The sequence below is a fragment of the Apteryx rowi genome, unplaced genomic scaffold, assembly GCF_003343035.1.
Source record: "Apteryx rowi isolate R43461 unplaced genomic scaffold, aptRow1 scaffold_46, whole genome shotgun sequence".
In the NCBI taxonomy this organism is placed as follows: Eukaryota; Metazoa; Chordata; class Aves; order Apterygiformes; family Apterygidae; genus Apteryx; species Apteryx rowi.
The window spans coordinates 3,161,250-3,179,746 of NW_020450716.1; the positions used below are offsets into that span (position 1 = coordinate 3,161,250).

The 18,497-nt window shown below is 42.4% G+C and overlaps 1 protein-coding gene across 1 annotated transcript in view; it reads left to right on the forward strand.

Moving 5' to 3' along the window:
• The first annotated feature begins 822 nt into the window (after positions 1 to 822).
• TIAM1 (T cell lymphoma invasion and metastasis 1) overlaps positions 823 to 18,497 on the forward strand; it is a 109,053-nt gene continuing 91,378 nt past the window's right edge. The window contains exons 1-2 of the mRNA XM_026077675.1: positions 823 to 935; positions 18,282 to 18,460. The gene's annotated coding sequence lies outside the window, so the exon portion shown is untranslated. The remainder of the gene's footprint in view (positions 936 to 18,281; positions 18,461 to 18,497) is intronic.

Here is an 18,497-nt window from a genome sequence, read left to right on the forward strand (position 1 = left end):
CAAGTTGCACCTAATTTTTCTTCCAAGTCCTGTGGGTTAATCTTTTAATTAAAAATGCTATAATTTTAAATGCCTTTTAAGTAAAAGAGTGGTGAAAAACATTTGAATGCAACTCCATTAGTCCAAAGCAAAGCCTTTTTAATTTAAAACCAACAAAAGTTTGAGCAGGGTTTCCAGAATGATTATTACTTTTTAATTATGTCTGTCATTTTCCCTGATTAAAAGTGGAATTATTGTTCTTCTGATTGTGAACTTAATTCTATTTACTCACTTGGCATGTAAAATTGTTTCCTGGCTTCTTTCATGAAAACCACTGTAATCTCACTGGAAAAGCTGGATAGCTGTTTTATCAGTGTTTCTTCATCTAAAAGGATTTGAAAATATTGGTAGAATTTTGAGGTTTTACTTGAGGCTTTTCTACCTGACAACATATTAGTGTATTTAAACCTGATGCTGAAGAATCAAGTTAGTTTATAYGACATCAGTCACGACTTCGTGGTCGGTCTAGACCAGGATGTCATGTTTGCTATCAAGTCAGTTAAAATAAAATTTATGGTTAGCTGTCATGATGCCGAATGTGGTTTATCCTGATTTACTCTTCTTGATTTGCAAATTCAAATCCATTGCAATGTGCATAGCCTTTACTCTTGTGCAGGATTTTTCAACATCTTTCAGTTAGTGCATCCTGAAAACTGTTCCACCGGAGGTGCGAATCCCTTAAGAGAAATCAATAAGCAGAGTGCTGTGTACTCCATATGCGTATGGACACGCTTCCTCTGTCTCCTTCTGCAGATTCCCATGGACTACTGCAGGGACCACAGGTCACAGTCCACTGGACAAGCTGCTGAGATGTTCAGACATGGGCTTGAGACATCACTCTGGCGCCATGAGCTAGGTTGGCTTTATTGCTTCACATTGTCATTTTGAACCTGCAGGTATTGCAAGATGGTCTTTGTGAATTATATCTTTTCTCAAAAAATCTATTAAAATGTTACACTTGACAGAGCCATAGAGACAACAAAATTGCTTCTGGTATTAACAACATTTTAATTTTTGATTTTATATTAGTATGGAGAACTGCATTCACCATTGTTCAGTTTTGTTACTTAAGGCTTTAAATAGGGGCTAAGCTGGAAAATATGTACAGCGGGAGATCTTATTTATATGTTCACACAATGTGGCATTCCTCTCCTGAATATTTCCCTCAAACTCCATTATTGAATTAATTGGGCAAAATTGCACACTTATGGCTGACAAAAATAATTTTCTATTTCATTTTGATGGGTAGTATCTTAAGTGATGCACACTGCAAGAAAACCTATAAGTAGCATTCTTATGGGATCTACAATTCAGAATTCAATTTAGTATGAAGTTACTGGCTGACAGGTTAAACTGAGAGCTGTCCGCTCATCTGCATTAATCTTCATCTGGAAGTTCACTACAAAAACTGTAACGCGGAGATGGCTTCATTGCCAATATGCATGCTAACAGTCCTGCTTTGCATTGATCCATGCTTCAAGCTGCTCACTCGAATTTTGGGCTAGTTCTGTCTGGAATTCTGAATAATTTGTTAATCTTGTCTCTTTTTAGTAAAGTTTCCTGTCAGGGTTATATTTAAATTTAAAATCTGAAAAAAGAACCCCTTGTTGCATTGTGGGGCAAGACTTACCTTAGTCATGTAAGTATTCATATAAAAACGTCCCTGGAGTCTAGTGGGAGCCAACTTACATTACACCAGTGCTGAGCTTTTTTCAAATCTTGTCTTACAGCATTTAAATATCTTCTTTGCAAATGGTCATTAAACTTCTGTGGGGAAAAGAACGTGGATTCTGGAAAACTTGCATAAACAAATTACACTTGGCAAGCAGGGTGCTGCTGTGTTTTCTCTTCTCGCCAAAAGTTCCAGTAAAAAGGTCTCCTGGTCATACAAAAATGTATCCGAGTGCAAGCTTTGTCAGGAGAAACTGGAATGCAAAGCAAGGCTGTACCTTTTCCTTTTGAAGCAGCAGCTCCCCTATGTTTGCGTTTTTCATGTTGTATTGACAGAGAAATGTCAGGATATGTTTCCTGAAAACAAAGGAATGAATGAATGAATGAATGAAATCTTTCTCTCTATGGTTCCTGAAACTGGTTGTGGGCTTTTTTTTATCCCTAAGCCTGTTAGGTTGGGCTTTAAAAAAAACAAAACAATACAATAAAATCCAAAGCGTCAGAGCAGGTGTTGCCCACTTGTTAAGACATGTATAATAGGACTCATTTCATTTTCAAAAATGTGGTTGGAAGTCAGTTTTAAGGAGGAAGATCAAAATGGACGTACTGAGCATAAATTCAAAAAATTGGGTTGTGCTCTAAAATTATGTGTTTAAATTTGGTATTGGAGAAATAGCGTTATTAACCTTGCTGAACTGCTGCGAGTTGCTATAAATCCCCTTATAGAACCTTCCTAGAGTTTTTCTGGCATTCTTACTCATTAGTAAGATTAATTGCAATCCTTTTAGTTTCTCCTCCGTTACTCATATTCCAAATCTCATTAGTTGCTTTTCCTAATGTGCTTTTTTTTTATTATTTTTCTTAATACTTCAGCAAAAAGTCATGCCTCAAATTAAGCACCGAATTTTATGAATGAAGATGCTCAAGGCTTTCTGGGATGGTCTTGTGTTATTCCGCAGGCCTTGTTTTCTGCATGCCCATGATGAAATAATTCTTGTAAAGATTTTTACCTGTCAGCAAACGTACCTCTACTGGTTAAAGCCATCCAGTTATGGTTTTCTAGTCTTTATTTCAGTAGACAGTACATCAGACAATGGAAAAATTGCTGCAGCATGCTGTGTACGTGCTTACTTTGGGCTCCGCGAGCCTTATTTGAGCAAAACCCCAAAACAGCCAGCCTCTCCCTCCCAACCAGAGTAAAGAGGAGCCTGACACAAGTGGAGCTGGCCGAGCAGAAGGCGTTGGTTCCGGTAGAGACATGAAGAAGCCATTAGCATGTTTGGCCAAAGTTTCCTGCATCTCCTGCATAAACAAACCATTTTATGCATTCTCGTTCTTTCACCTACACATTCGAATTTCACTGGCGCATTTTTCCCAGTCTGTATGGGAGCAGGCAGCAAAGTCCTCCGCCTGATTTGCTGGTGGGGCTGGGGGAAGTTGTTTTCCTTCAAAAGTTCAAGGCACCCATTGTGTAAAATGTTTTGCAAGTTAAGCTGCGATGGGAAAAGTACATGTAGGGCAGCCTTTGCAAGCTGGAGCGGAAAGGTACCCTGCAAAAGTGATTATACATTCCTTTTCATGTTTTTTTAAAAGGCGGAGAATACGTTCAGGCATGTTAAAACCTGTATGAAAAGTGATAATAGAATGCCTTCATCCTTTCCCACAGCTGGGTGTAGATAAGACACACCAAGCTTAATGTCTGGTTTCTTTTGTCTGTAACCCTTTACCATTAGGCCTACTGCATATTCTGTATTTTGAGATTTGATGAAAGGGCAGTAGGGAACTTCGGTAGTATTGTCTCATCGTCTGTCTGGCTTTTTTAGCTGTGGCTTAGTGGTGCCCAGTCACCCTAGGATTCCTCCATACGCAATGGATTTAGACCAAATGAAGCTGCCACGCAGCACTTTGCCTCTTTTTCTTGGCCTGCGGCCCAAAAGCAGCGTCACTGCCCACCGGGGACCGTCTTCGGAGGTGCACGATGGGGCATTTCTGGCTCCTTGGCTGCGCTGGCCGCTTCCCCCCCAAACCTACAGCAGTGTCGGGGTATTTCCATGTGTTCTGTGCGTCTTCATATGCACGTCAGAAGTCACGTGTCAATAGAAAAAAAGGTTGATGAAAAATTTGGATGCAGAAGCACCCAGAAATTAAATTGTTCCCTTGAGGTGGAAATCGTTGCAGGGAAAAAAAAGAGAACTGTGGTTTTAGAGGATGGGGAGGGGAAGAAAGCGTGCCTCCCCGGTCTTTCCGGGTGCGTAGCGGTGGCACCTGCAGAGCTGTGGCCGTGGTCCTGGTGTGGCCACTGGCGTCCTGCGAGCACACGGGTGCCTTGCTCGGGGCTGGAGGGAGGGGAGCGCGGCAGCCCCCCGGGGTTGCCCTGGGGTCTATGGGCCGGCGCTAAATTATTTAGTGGCGACAGATCAGTTCTGGCCTGTTCTCTCTCTCTCATTCTTTAATAATGTATTTTTTTTGTTTTGAAGCAGTGTGTTCTCCTTGCACATAACTGCGTAAGTCATACCGTTACAGTAACTTACAAGTGATATCAAACCAGGTTTAAATCTTTCTATCCCAATAACCACCTTCTTTCCCTTTTTCCTCTGTCCAGCAATATTAATAAAGAATATCGACCAGAATAAAGTAGAACTCATCATGGATAACGGCGCTAGAAGCTGGCCTCAAACCACTTTTCTAGCTGTCTTTGCAGTAGTCTGTTTGTTTCATATCAAAGCCATTGCAGACACGGCTGGTTGAAATTGCTTCTCCCTTGTGATCTGCTGTGCTGATAAGTGGTCAGACTAAACGATGCCCCGTATATTAATTGGTGCGGTGGGATTTCAGATGATGCTTGGAGGAGTGTCACTCTTACTTTTAATGTCAAGTTACTCTTCAAATGTTATTATCCTTAAAAGGATTCACTGGCTATGTACATAATTATTAATCTCATAATTAAACACAAAATGATCCCTGAAAGTTGAAACACTGTTTTTCTGTTTGAAACACTGCAAACAAAGGAAGCCCATCGGCTTGTTCTATCTCGTTCATAAGTATAAGCCTCCAGAACAAATGAACAAACAAAAATGCCACCAAAAAAGTTACAGTTAATGGATTTATTGTTTGCCATACTATGTAAGATTACTGAAATATTAGTAGCTAATCGCAAGCTTGCAAATGTCCCCCAGAGGATGATATAGTGGATGCTGCAGCATGTGAGATGGGTTGAAAGATGTTTATTCTCCAGTCTGGACTGTCAGTGTTTGGTTCTTGAAAGCTTAAAGGAATGAACGGTTTTTGTAGAGGGACAACAGAGCTTGTTTTTTTTTTTAAAGATACCCTGCCTAAATATAACTGCTGTGGATTTCTTTTATTTTTTTTTAAGAAAAGGTATTTTTACATTCACCTGGTTTTACCTTGTTAACAAGGGGGTTATCAGAATGTTTACTGCAAGGTTCCTCTGAAGCACAACAGTTTTTCCAAATGGAAAAGTGAGATGTGCCACCCTGGGACTACTACCCGGGGTGATGCTAGGAGCAGGGAGCAGGGGCTCTGCTTGCTGCTGCCTTTGCTTCCTCCTCCTCCTCGCTGGGGCTGCGGGTCTCCTGGGCCAGAGCAGGGAGCAGGGGAGGAAAAGGAGGAAGGAGCCTTCCCTTCAGCCAAACCCTGGTGCGACAGCGCTTGGGAAGGGGGCAAGGGGAGCAGGCTAGAGGTTGGGGTATGGGGCACTTCAGGACTCAGCCGAGGTTTTAGCAAGTGGGCTGGACTTGCTCAGGCACAGCCCTGCTGGTGAGGGGGACTGTGGGCCAAAGAGGGGGTGCTAAAATTGACCACTGAGGAGAGGATTTTAAAAAAAACATTTAATAATGCTTTGTTTCTTTGACGTTTTCCTTTACCTGTTTTTCTGTACTTTGCTCCCTTTGATTTTTTTTTTTTTTTTTTTGGTGTGGAAGTATGTGCAGGAGGCAAAGAAGAATTTCTAGTTGCAGTTTGGAAACCAAGGAAGCCAGTCTAACCTTTTGTTTTTGTGTGCAGCTCTTCAAACCTCATTACTTCTTTGGGGGCCCGATCCAAAGCCCATTGAATTAATTTTCCACTGACTTCACTAGGCTTTTGGGCCAAGCCCAAAATGAGGTGTTTAAGAGAGCTACTTATTTTCTGCATGTGGAAAGGTTGCCAGATTACTCGTGTGGTAGCTTGTTCTGAGTTGGACTGATATGCATAAGCTCAGCAGCTTCCTTTTGAAGAAAAAGAGCATGTCAGCAGTGTGGAGGGAGACTCTGTTCCCTGACAGACCTGAGGTTTGTGCCCACCCTCGGTGCAGCCAGGATTTGGCACGTTTGCAGACTGGAAATATCAGTTATAGTATCTCAAAAAGAGAGTGTGCGTCTCGCTCTGTGTTGCAACGACTGGGCACTGCTGGAGTGCTCCAGGAAGCCGCGGAGACTCTGCGCAGCGGATGCTGTGTGAGGGAATGCTTGCTTTGCCCTCTTACCAAACCGAAAACACCAAGACTAACCTAGGAAGGAAAAAAGGCATCRCACCGGTTAAGTACAGGCACAGCAATGGGACACGGCAATACCAGATACATACTAACAGCATGTCGCTGGTATGGTGCACCAACCCAGCACAGTTATAGTGGTACAAAGCTTTCTTCAGGTGGATGGCACTTACGTCAGCAAAACAGCACTTTTGCTGGTTTGGCTTATTCTGAGCTTTTTTTTTTTTTTTTTTTTAAGTGTTACTACAAGCCTTGTCACAGTTTTGCTAATATAGCTGTATCGTAGTGGCCTCTGCAGGCATAATCAGAGGTCACACTCTGTCAAATTGGTGATGGACGTATCTGCACTGGCAGATATTTGTAGCATAGATCTGCCCTGAATCTTGAAACCCTGCTTATATTTCTGCACTGCACGGAGCTGTCTTTCCTCCTTTAATATGCAAGAGAGAACTTCTTGAGCCAAATTTTGTATGATTTGAGCTGCTTGAAAACTGTAAATGATAAAGTGCAAAATACTGGCTTTTTTTTCCTCCTCCTCTTTTCATTGAGGAAGGTTGGCTCTGAAAAGTAGTGGAAGAGAAAGGAAAAAAACCAAGTAAACAAGTGGAGGAGGGAATTGCATTTGAAATATTTTGATTTCGCTGTTGTATGATTTGAAGGGAGATGCAGCCCGTCAATGCTGACTGACAAGGTGATCTTTTAAGCTGGGAAGGCTGTTTCTGATGACAGAACTTCCGGAGGCCACTGGAGCATCTGTAGGGCAGACTCTCTGTGAGCGATCGGGAAACTTCAGCGATAAAGACATCTGAAACAGCATGAAGAATATTATCTTTCCAAAACAGATGCAAAGGCTGGTGCAGCAGTGCAGTGAAGGAGCCTCTGTTTAACGCAATTATAAAGGCATTCTTTGCTTCTCTATTTTGGCCTGCCAAAAATTGTGTACAGGGTTTCCCGTCAAAATTCCCTTTAAAAATGGCAGTCGTCTCTTCTTTGTCTTTGGGGTATATGCACGCAGTGCAAAAAGCCAAGGTGTGCAGAGGCGGTGAGGTGCGCGCGCTTGCCGGGGCAGAAGGCAGGGGAGGGTAACCGCTCGTGGTGCCTCGGGCAGCTGAGGCAGGAAACCCAGCTTCCCCGAGGACTGAGATTAGGGCTCCGTGATAGTTTTTAACACCCATCAGAGTAAAACTCTCGTTGTCCAGTAACACAGTGGGACCTTTCTCTCTGCTACTGCYGTTTGCATTGCAGAGGCACCATCACACGTGCGGGGGCCTGTATGCATGTGTTGAGATGTTACGTGCGCAGCGGCCTTTCCTGCAGTTTAGAGATCTGCAGTTTAGAGATTCAGGAACTGTTTTGAGCTCAGGTGGGCTGAATAATTCACTTGTAACATGGGCATAGGTGAATATGATCTGTGTGTCCACAAATCCATGATGTGTACATTTACTGCAATTTTTGTTTTCATATGGGCTGGGAAGGATGCCACAGAAAATATTAGTAGCTTTCTCAGCTACTAAAATCATCTACCACTCTTTAAATTTAAAGAGGAAGCGAGCTATTTTCTTTTAGGACTATTTTGGGCCATATACCAATGTGGAGCATTGAAATAATGGAATGACACCACCGCTGAAAATATTAAGTGCTGTGTAGATTTACTGTGTCTTCATTTGATGATGTGGCTAGTATTTCACCAGCCTGGTGTTTCTGAAAAAGTACAGCTATTGTCTCAGGCAATATTTGCATTTGAAAAATGTATTTTAGAATTCCAGCCCCCTGCCCCCTTAATTTTTTAGCACATTGTAATGTTTCCTTTATGTGACTATACCCTGCAGTAACTGCTACAGGTAAGAAAAATATTCTTCTTATAAATATTAAGGCAGAACGTTTTATTAGTGACCTTCTTTTATAAAAAAGCATTGAACCACAGCTGACAGTAAGCAGTTTTCCATGAACTATCTGGTTATACTTCAGTCAGGCRGAATCTGTAGCACTCTCTCTAATAGCTCTACCTGGTGACTTTCCAATAATGTTTCACTTAGGGCTAGACAATCAATTTTTCTTTTTTGGTGAATGGTTTATTCACTGAAATGTGGTTTGTGAATTTGGGACAGTTAGGAAACTCTGGAACCAATTATAACATGCAGAGGGTCAAGTTTAAACAATACTGCTTAGTGAGAACTCACAAACGGAATGAGGCAGACTTGTGGCAGGATCTCTGGCTCTGAGCAGTCGCTAAAACCACAATTTGACTTAAATTCACTAACTATTTTCAATTGAAAACTTAATTTTCCAGATAGATTAGTAAAACAGAGAAAGAGAAAATGATGTGGCTGCCCCATCTTCACCCCTGCACGCATGCACACACACACACACATGCACATGCACACGCACACACATGCTGCTTTCCCTCCTGTATGTAACCAGATGTCATTCCTCCAAAATATGGGAGCTTCAGATGAAAGTCCTCTGGCAAGGCAAAAATCCCCCTTTTCCATGTCTCCTGTGGGAGGCACCTTTGCAGGAGGGGATCTGACTTACTGTGTTATAGGATGTTCCTGGGAGACCTGTCCTCAGCTTGACTTGCAGATGGTTGCTTATCCTTTCCACATAATATTTAAACATTGAAGCACAAAGAGAAAGTGAGAAGTCTGGTACTGGAAAACTCCCACCTACGATCTGGAACACATCTTCCAGCTCCTTCTCTGATGATTTTTTTTGAATTGATTTCAAAAAAGAAGAAGAACAAAGCTCATTTCTCAACCTGCTCTGATGGCTGTCAGGAACTCAAATGTTCAAAACCTACAGCTGGTCATTCTGCAGTGCTGGCTTAAYATACACTGATTCCAGGTAGCTTATGTGTGCTGACAGCAGCATTTTGCCTCTGATGGACCATATTTTGCAAAGCCAGAGGAGAACTTGAACAACTACCGTGACTGCTAAAGTAAGAAGAATAAATCCACTGCACGAATGTGTCACACCTTTCATATTGCTCAGAAATAGCTTGAGTTTCACATCTTTTGGAAGGACTAGCCCTCTCCCTTGATGAAACTGCAGTCCATGAATCCTTCCAAAGTTGATCAGTTCATAAAATCCAGGGCAGTGATCATCTCCTGAACAAGCCATTAAGATCCACCTGGATTGCTAGTGCACAAAGCTTCCTCTTTGCTACACACTTGTGTTCCATTTTACCGAGGTTTTGTTAATCTAGAGGTATAGATTAATCTGTCCAAGAGAAATTATTGTGCAAAACTTGTATAGTCTGCAATCCTTGTCTATTGAAATGCATCCAACAGGTAGGTCACCGAGACACTAGAAATACTGTGCTTTCCCTTGCTCCTTTGGCTTGGCTGCATGCTCTCTATCAAAAGAAAAACATCACCAGTACAGAGCAGTAGAAAAAATAACAAAGCGTATGCCTGCTGTTGCCAAAAACTCCCACATCGTAACTCGTATGGAATAAAGGCCACCTGACTGTTAGCTCCCATGCCATCTCTGTAGTCAGCTTAAGAAGTTGAGATTTGTGTGGTGATTCCTTGTGCCAGCAGCACTAGTCATGCCGGAGGCGGCTGGCACCTGCCTGCTGTGTACGTCTTGTCGTGGGAGATACCACAGGCAGGCTGGGCGGTGGTTGTTTTTAGGCTGGTCTCCCTGCATGTCTCCTTGAGCTGACTTCCAGGGACCATTGCTGGGCTCCAGACAACTTCACCATTTGCAAAGGAGTGAGGGAGCAGGAAGTGGGAATGGTATATTTTAACCTTGTCTTGCTTGTTTTGTGAAGATGAAATTGCTATAAATACAACTATTTGAATTTATGATTTTTTTAACTTAGCCTTTTCTGCTTGTGAGCATAAATATCTTTTTGAAGCCTCTTTTTTTTGCTACAATCCTAGACAATCCTAACTGTTGTTTTCAGCTCTGAGAGTGAAGCTCTCTGTTCTTCATTGTATCTGCCTTGCTTTTTTTGAAGATGTCCTGGCCTGTATTAACCTTTACCATGGATGACAAGGATTGCACACATTATTCCAGATGAGGTCAATGCCTTCTCTAGCAGCATTCATACTTCCTATTTCTGCTTGGAAAGGCTTGCTTGATGCATCTTTTGATTGCGTCTGCTTTTTTGTCACTACTTTATCACCCTGGTGGCTTATAGTCCCCTGTGGTCAGTATGAGACAAAGGGCCTCTTCTCTGTTGTGATGTTTTTCCAGCTTTGTGTCATCAGCACATTTCATTAGTACATTTTTTCTTTGTGTGTCATCATTGATAACATTAAAAAAACTGGTCCCTTGAGCCAGGTAATTCTTTCAGCACAACCTCTTTGCAAGTTCCTTATGCATATCATAATTCCTATGCTAGTTTTCATCATCTTCAGCTTAACTAACAGCTTCCCAGAAAGATTATATCTTCTGCCTTAAAAATGGGTAATCCTTTTGGAGAAAGAGATCAGATTAGTTTGGCGCAATCCCTGCTGAACTTTATTCAATTGCCCATTTATTTCCATATTGTTCATTACTCTTTTCTCTCAGATGTGTTCTGCAGCCTTGCATGCTATTGAGGCCAGACAGCTGGGTATGTCATTGCTTAGATTTCTCTTTTCTTTCCATAAGAACATGTACCTCACTTGTTCTCCAGTCCAAGGCAGGATCCTGATCCACAGGTTTTCATATAAAATGCTTGTATTCTGTACCTGCAGCTTCTTATACCACTTTTCTAATAGTTTTGGGGTGCAGATTGAAAACTCCAGACTGTCACATTTTAAACTCTTTGAATTTTGCTCCTTGGATATCTCCGATGTGGTGATTCACACACTTTGTCCCCCACCATGCCTGTACTGAAAATCGAGGCAAAGCGTTCGTTTTATTTTGGGGCCATGTTTAGAGTAACTTCTGTGTCAGCCCTTGAGCTATACACAGTAACCCCTCTTCTTTTTTCCCCATGTCCTCTTGTGACTGGTTCCATCGCAAAGGTACCTTAGCCTGACTTTTGGCAATTCTGCTTTTTCCTTTTTTCCGTCAGCTATGGAGCTCTCCCCTAGGATGTGCTCCTCTGGGGTTAAAATTCCTCATAGGTTTTGCCCCTTTCGAATGAAAGAAACAACACCTGAAGTGTGGCCGTTGGTGTTGTGTGTTCCTTCTGCGGGGGAAGAGCTATCAGCAGGAGCTGTGTCAGGAGATGCGATATATGAGTTGTAACTAAAACCGGTAAGCCCAGATAAACTTACTACAGTATGAATACGTTTCTGTGACTGATCAGGTTCTGTCAGGACGTGCAAGATAAAATCTGGGTGTTTAATTTAACTCTGACAGTGGCAAGCTGGTACAGACCAGCTGAGTTTTGCATGAATGCTTTCTCTCCTTGCTAGAGAAACGGTAAGGGCTTATATACTATTGTAATGCCAGGCTTGAGAAACCTGCTCTGTTGTGGTCGGTATGATCATATTAGACAAAAACAGTAGCTATTTGGTCATCTGCTTGCTTGCTTCTCCTTCCAGGCTCTGAATAACCACTATTTACAATTCCTAATGGCAGTTTTTGCGAGACCACCTCTGCCTCTTTAGCTGGGGCACCTCTTTGTTTCACCTGTGCTGTCCCGCAGCCCCAGCCAGAGTGCTTGCCCCAGCGTTCCCAGGGCTGGGTGGTGAGCAGGCTTCGTACAGTCATCATTAGTCTTACTTTTTGGCCTGGATGGAGATGGCTGTGTGAATTCCCGTCTCTAACGTCTCCACCCTGCCCTGTCCTGCTGGAGCAATCTGCCGGTGGTGTCACTGTCTCTGGCATCCCCGGGTCCTCTTCTCTGTCAGTTCAATCTTGTTCACTACAGCTTTGGTAGCACTGCTTCGTGTGGGTTATTTACGGGATATAAAATTACCTGCTTTCTGCTGGGTAAACTTGGCTTTCCTCCTTGGAGTAACTTTTAAATTTTGATATGGCCATCTTGGGTGTTTCTTTAGTGTAGGAGAGAGGAAAATGAGATAGCAAAATACTCTTTGACTTGCCCAAGATCACATAAGAGGCAGGCCGCCAGGCAAAAATTGAACCTTGTTTTGCCAAGTGAGTGCTGCAGCTGCTGGCCTCTCCTTCCTTGCCTAGCCTATGGGCCCTGGCAAATAATTTCAGTGAAGGCTGAATCTTGTTAGATACTGCTTTAAAATTAGGAGCTCATGAGAGAGACACAGATACCAAAACTATTGCAACATGCGCTGTAAACTTAAAAGGACATCCTCCTCTTTAATACTTTTCTGTATTATAATTCCCTTTTGGCCTCATTGCAGTAGTTGTTATTGCTTTCACATCTTTTCTACTAATTATAAGACATACCTTACAATGCATTTGTACCTCATTCATCAGAGAGAATGTGACCAAAATGTGAAGGCCACTCTGATCATACATTCGCTTGAGTTTAATTTGCTGTGTGTTTCTGTAGACCTCTGGAATCCCTCTCTCTTTCTTAAGTTAGGGGATCTAAAATTAGACACTTGTGTTCATATCTTAGGCACCATCTTAATGATCTGTGTGAGGTCTTTGGCATTGCTTGAAAATCAGATTACTTACCTATGTGCTTAAATAAGGATAAACACTTCCTTTCCAATTCCCCTCCCCCAATTACTGGCCTTAATTTTTTTTCCACAGTATTTTTATCCTTCACATCCTGAATTCAGTGGCTCCCCAGTCACTTAAGGCAAGGGTTTCAAACTTTATTGCTCTAAACCATCGTGCTGGGTGGTTCTTTCATCTTTGCACTCTGTGACAGGTGCCAGTTCTGTTCTCTCCTGTCTTCTCCAGCTGCCTTGCTGTTAGCAGTGCTGTCGCTGCCTGGCCTCAGTTAAGCAGTGAGTGCATTGATAGAGCCGTTTGGAGGTTTGTCTTCGGTTCTGAACATTATTTTCTTGTTACTTCTAAGTTTTTTTTTTTTTTATTAGGTATTTGGCACATCCTGTCCTCGTTGTGTATCAGCAGTTCTCTGTTCATTTGGCACAGGCAGAAAGTGCTTTTCAAGCTTAATGTAATAACAATAATGTATAACCTTAAGGTAAATAAACAAACCACACCCTATTTTTATTTGAGCTGCATTTTGGGAGTATTTTTTTCTAAGTAACATGTAGGTGCACACACAGTCCTTACAGCTGCCTTTCCCATTTTAGCCCCACAAAGGCAAACTGAGCTCTTATTTCCAGCAGCTCCCTTGTGGCTTAGCGCTGGAGTCCAGACTCTTTCCAGAGTCCTGGAGCGGGTTATAACAGCCCTCCACTTCCCAGGAAGCAGCGCACAAGCTGCTGTTAGTCTGCCCCACAGGCTCCAGGGAGTTCCYCTCTCGGCTTCCCATAGATTTGCTTATGGCTTATGATCTGAAATTAGAATCCTCTCCCTGCTTTGCCCTTTTCTTTTAACGTGCAAATCCTTGCAGATTTCCCGTAGGGAAGAAAGGGGGATTTTCCCACCATTAAAAATGAAAGGGAAGGGAAGGGGAGAAACTCAGAACATGTAAGATACTTGTAAAAAATAATTAAAAAACAAACCAACCCCCATCGTGTCAATTATTCACATCCTTTTGTATAAATATAGAAACCCTGAGCAGGGGGCTTTCCCCCGGGCTGGCRACCTTCTCTTCTGCTCCATTAATTTATTATCAAGGCCCCACGGAGCTTTGTCAGTGCCGTACTTCTGTTTTTGTTTTCTTTACCTGTGACATGGGGATGATTAATTGTCAGTTTTACTGAGGTTGTAGGTCTCCTGAGGGACCTTTCTCCCGTTCTCTCTTTTTGCTTTTTCTTCCCTTCCTTAGAAATTCACATAGGCGTGGTGCTGCAGCTGGAGGAAAAAGGCTTCCCACATCTTTTCTTTATGAATTTTCCACAAAGAGACTGTGGGTTTGTTTTTCTTTCCCCTTCTTCACCTGGAGTGATCACCCAGCCTCGTTCTCCTAGCCTGACAGACACGAACGTTGCATGTTAGTGAGCCGATTGTGAAGAGTTTTTGCAATCCCAGCTCTGCTGGCCAGTTACAGCTGACTAGACRTCATGAGGACATTTGCCCATACACTGTCTGTCTGATCATGATCATTAGACTCCAGTTTCAAGAGGAGCCATTCTCTTTGCCTGGTAGTATTAGCTGTAATTGGCTTAAAGTTCATTCTCCTCACAAACAAAAGGTTTCCATGACATTTATATAAAAGAAAATACAAAACCCCACAGTATTTATCACTGAGTTTCACTGGTTTAAAAATCAACGAACTTCTGCAATCCATTACATTTGAGCTTGGAGCTCAGTGTTATATGTAGTTTCAGTGATGACATCTAGAACAGGGAAGCCTGGAACATTTCTGGATTACATTTCTGAAGGTGAGTGTGCACCCCAGCCTCGCCACAGAAAGTCGCCTCAGCAAAGATCTGGGCATGTACCAGCCTCTCTCCTTCCATCCATCCGTTTCCTGTGTGTCATTTTGTGGAGAGCAACCCAGGGGTGTGGGATGGGAAGAGCCAGAATTGTCAGGAGACCAGGACGCTGGAGCATGGTAGAGCTTGTACCTTCTTCTCAGGGTACATGCTACCATGGACTTCAGTGGCAATTCATATTAATAAGCACTCTATGGCAATACAGGCTAACAGGATGTGGCCTCCAGTTACAAATATAAGGTCTAATTCTCCATTCTAGTAGACAGGATTGAACACCAGAGTTTCAGTGGTGTGGAACTGGGATAGTGCATGGGGAATTCAGCCCAGAGCCACTGGTTAATATTAGATATTTTTGGTATGAAATGACTACTGCATCCTGTCTATGTATATAGACATATACATCCTGATGGTTTATGGTAGATTTACTGAGGGTTTCACAAAGCTGGATGAAGATTTAGTTAATGACCGACTGATCTCACATCTGCAGTTGCATTTTGAATCTGACAGAAAAGATGCATCATAAAATCAAGACATAAAAATAGAATTGAAAGAGAGCTGTCATTCTTCTAGCCAACTTTTCATGTTCACTGGACAAGAGGATATACTTGCATGCTAATTTTTGCTAGCTGGAAAGGAAGAATTCTGCTTGAAGAAGGAGGCCTTTAGAAAATTGCAGCTTCCATATTTTTCATCTATTAATGTTCATGTCAAGTGAAAGCAAAGTGATTTCCCTCCCCCCCCCAATCTCTTGGCCTTGCAAACTCCTCCCAGCATGTGAAAGTCAACCCTCTCTTTGCTGAACCTGGAATCACAGATAGCAGATGTGATAACAAGGTGCTACTATAATATATGCTCCTTCCTTACTATGCATTCATTTAATCCATTCATAGTAGTTTGCTCTGAACTTCCTCAGTTTGGACTGACTTAAGTTGCTGTGTGCTGAGCCCTGTGGGAACTCCTTGGTCTGATTTTTCAGGGCGCTCTTTTGTGGCCATTAAATAAATACAACTGTGTTATTTCCAAACCTTCAAAAAACAGGAGAAGTCCCACCGATGTATGTAAACATTGGCATACATGCTTCATACATGTGCATATATATATGTGTGTGCGTGTGCATGTTTGCAGGAAACAGCTTTAAGACTGAAAATTTTGTCTTTAACATAGCAGTTTGAAAATCTTTATTTGGGCTGTCTTTCTTAAAGAGATGAACTGTTCCATGTGTGAATGTTTACAACTGACCCTGGGAACGGTCACTGGTGAGAGTGTGTGCTTTCAGTGAAGGATGGTCACCTGCTTAATGTGCTCCTCCGCATGGTACCTCAGGTCTGAATGTGCAGTCCGCTTCCTCATCGGTCAAGCTCCACCAACAGAGCAAGTATCCAGCAGCACCTGGAGCAGAGGCACCCTGTGCAGGAAGGGATCTAGGCTGGGAATTGAGCTGTAGGGCTGTGCTTTTGTTCCCTTCACTCCTGTCTTTCYGCCTGATGGAGGAGCACATACGTCCCCTTTTGCCAGAAAGAGCCTCTCTGAGAGAAGTCCTTGTCTGGGTCTGCTTCAGCATTGGAAACCTACAAAATTTCTGCTCCGGCAGAAACCTGAGCCGTTGAGGTGAAATGGGAAGCATGGGGGTGAGGAACGTTCCAGTGCGTAGTAATGGCAAACAAGGAAAAGTATTGGAAACGTTCTTGAAAAGTATGGCTTGCTTTTGTTTGGGAAAGCCTCTTCTAAGCTGTATAAGTTAATAGGAACAAACCTTTTCAGAAAAGAATCTTTGGWTAGCGATTATTCGGCTTTTATTCAGGAGGAACCATGTGCGCACGTGTACTCATCYGTTTGCAGAAAAGGATATTGCCAGCCCTTCAGATGTACTAGAGTTTTCCGAAAACTTGGATAGTCTAATTTCCACTTATAAGGAGCCACTTCAGATCTTTTCACCTTTTTTACAAACAAGTCATTTCTTTTAACCTTTCATGTACAGACAGAGTACAAGGGGAGAATGATTTTTGTCGGAGGAGCAAAGATGGTGTGTGGAACGGGTGACACTGTAATTCGTCTGTCATCAAAGTGACCAGAGTTCACTTCAGCCCAGAGCAGATTTTTCTGACTGAATCACAAACTTCTCAAAAACCCCTTCAGAATGGAAAGTCTGATAATGCTCAGCCACATCTGTTTTTTTTTTTTTTTTTTCTTTCGGGACAAGTTTTCTGTGGCAAAAGCAGACGGAGCTGAAAAAAGATGATCACAATTGCTTTTTCTCTGCAGGTGAGCAATGCTCCATGCGGGGCTGTTGGCTGGGCGTTGGATGCAGGTGGAAAGCCGTTCGCCTGTAGGACCTTGTTTGTCAGCAAGATTCTCGTCTTGTAAATTATTGGCAGCTGGCATGATAATGAGTCCATTTCAATATAAATGAGCTTCGTTTTTATTAATTTCTGCCAGCTCCTGAGCAATTCATGAACTGCTTTTCAGATCTCAACCTACAGCTTGGGGGAAGAGAAGGAGGTGGGGAACAGAGAGGGGAACATAAAGGGGAAGAAAGAAAATGAGAATGTTTTTAATTTAAAAAGGAGCTGGTGACTCTCATTTCTTTTTGAGACTCCAGCCAAGTGAGGATCACAATTTCCCCACCAAATAGCTCTAATAACGTGAAGGGCATCAGTAATCTCTTCCAAAGTTTCTGTTCCTTGCTCCTTTTGGAAATATATCTAACTTGCAAAACTCAGTTTGCAGTGTTTTCTTGATGTTTCACTACTTTTGTTTGGCTGTATAAAGAGGGGGGGTCATGTGACTCAAGAGCTTGCTTGGGCAGAGCACCCAAAATGCCAGTGAATTTATGGTTCTTGGTATCTCACAGGATTGGACCTTAAGTGACTAAGGAGTACTTGAAAGGAAACTTTCCAGTGGTATCAGGCCAAGGAAGTACTGGGATTTGTACACACAAATGCATGTGTGTAGCTTTAGGACTAGCCTTATGACTCGTTTCAGGTGTGTAAATAGGTGCAGTCTGTCTTGCAGCAGCAGTTTCTTGTATCTGCGCTTTCGTGAATGCAGTTAACCTCACAGTCCTTTAGCTGTGCACAAAAATGCATGCAAATGCTCCGCCTTACGTGTCTGATTCATCCTTGTTAATGTTAATGAAACCACTGCTCAGATTACTACCCTTTTCTTAAATTAGATAGTCTGCGTAGAGAAATTTTGTCTGAGGTCTTTCCGTTTCAGGCCCTTTTCCCTAGGCAGTTTGAGTCCTCACTGCCAACAGAAGTTAAAGAACTTCTAACTGCAGAAGTTAAGCTGTTGTTTGTTGGAAGGGACCATTTTTAGTGGCTTTTCCTGCTCCGGCCCTGCAGAAACAGATACAAGTGCATTTTCTGGCTCAACATTTTCTAGTCCTATATGAGACTGATTGTCCTCAGCAGTAGCATGTTAATTTCTATATGAATTTTTGTTGTAAAAAGTGGTGGGAAGAGGAACTCTGGGCCTTCTGTAGTTTGGGCTCACAGCATTTGAGTGAGTTTTTCATTTATTCTGCTATCATCAGATTTTATAAGTCAAATTTAAACACAGCATTTACATGCTGTATGGAATAATGTTTCTTAGGTAAGTGATGATAATAGGACTTGGCGGAAAATGTCCTCCTTTATATCCGTTCCTGCTAATCTTTTGTCTGATTTTTTTTTTTCTCCCCTCTTTCTCCCCAGGTTTTTGGCATATAGTCATAGACTCTGACGAGAGAGTAATGGAGTCGCTGAGTGGCAGGTGCTGACAGATTCTGCAATCCCAGTAACTGTTCATTTTGATATCATTTGCAATTCTATACCTCTAAATGCCACAGTTCTCTTGGGGAAAGTTGCGCTGGATACCAGTATTGCCTTGTAAGGTACATGTGTGTCCATATATTTTCTTTAGGAGTTTGC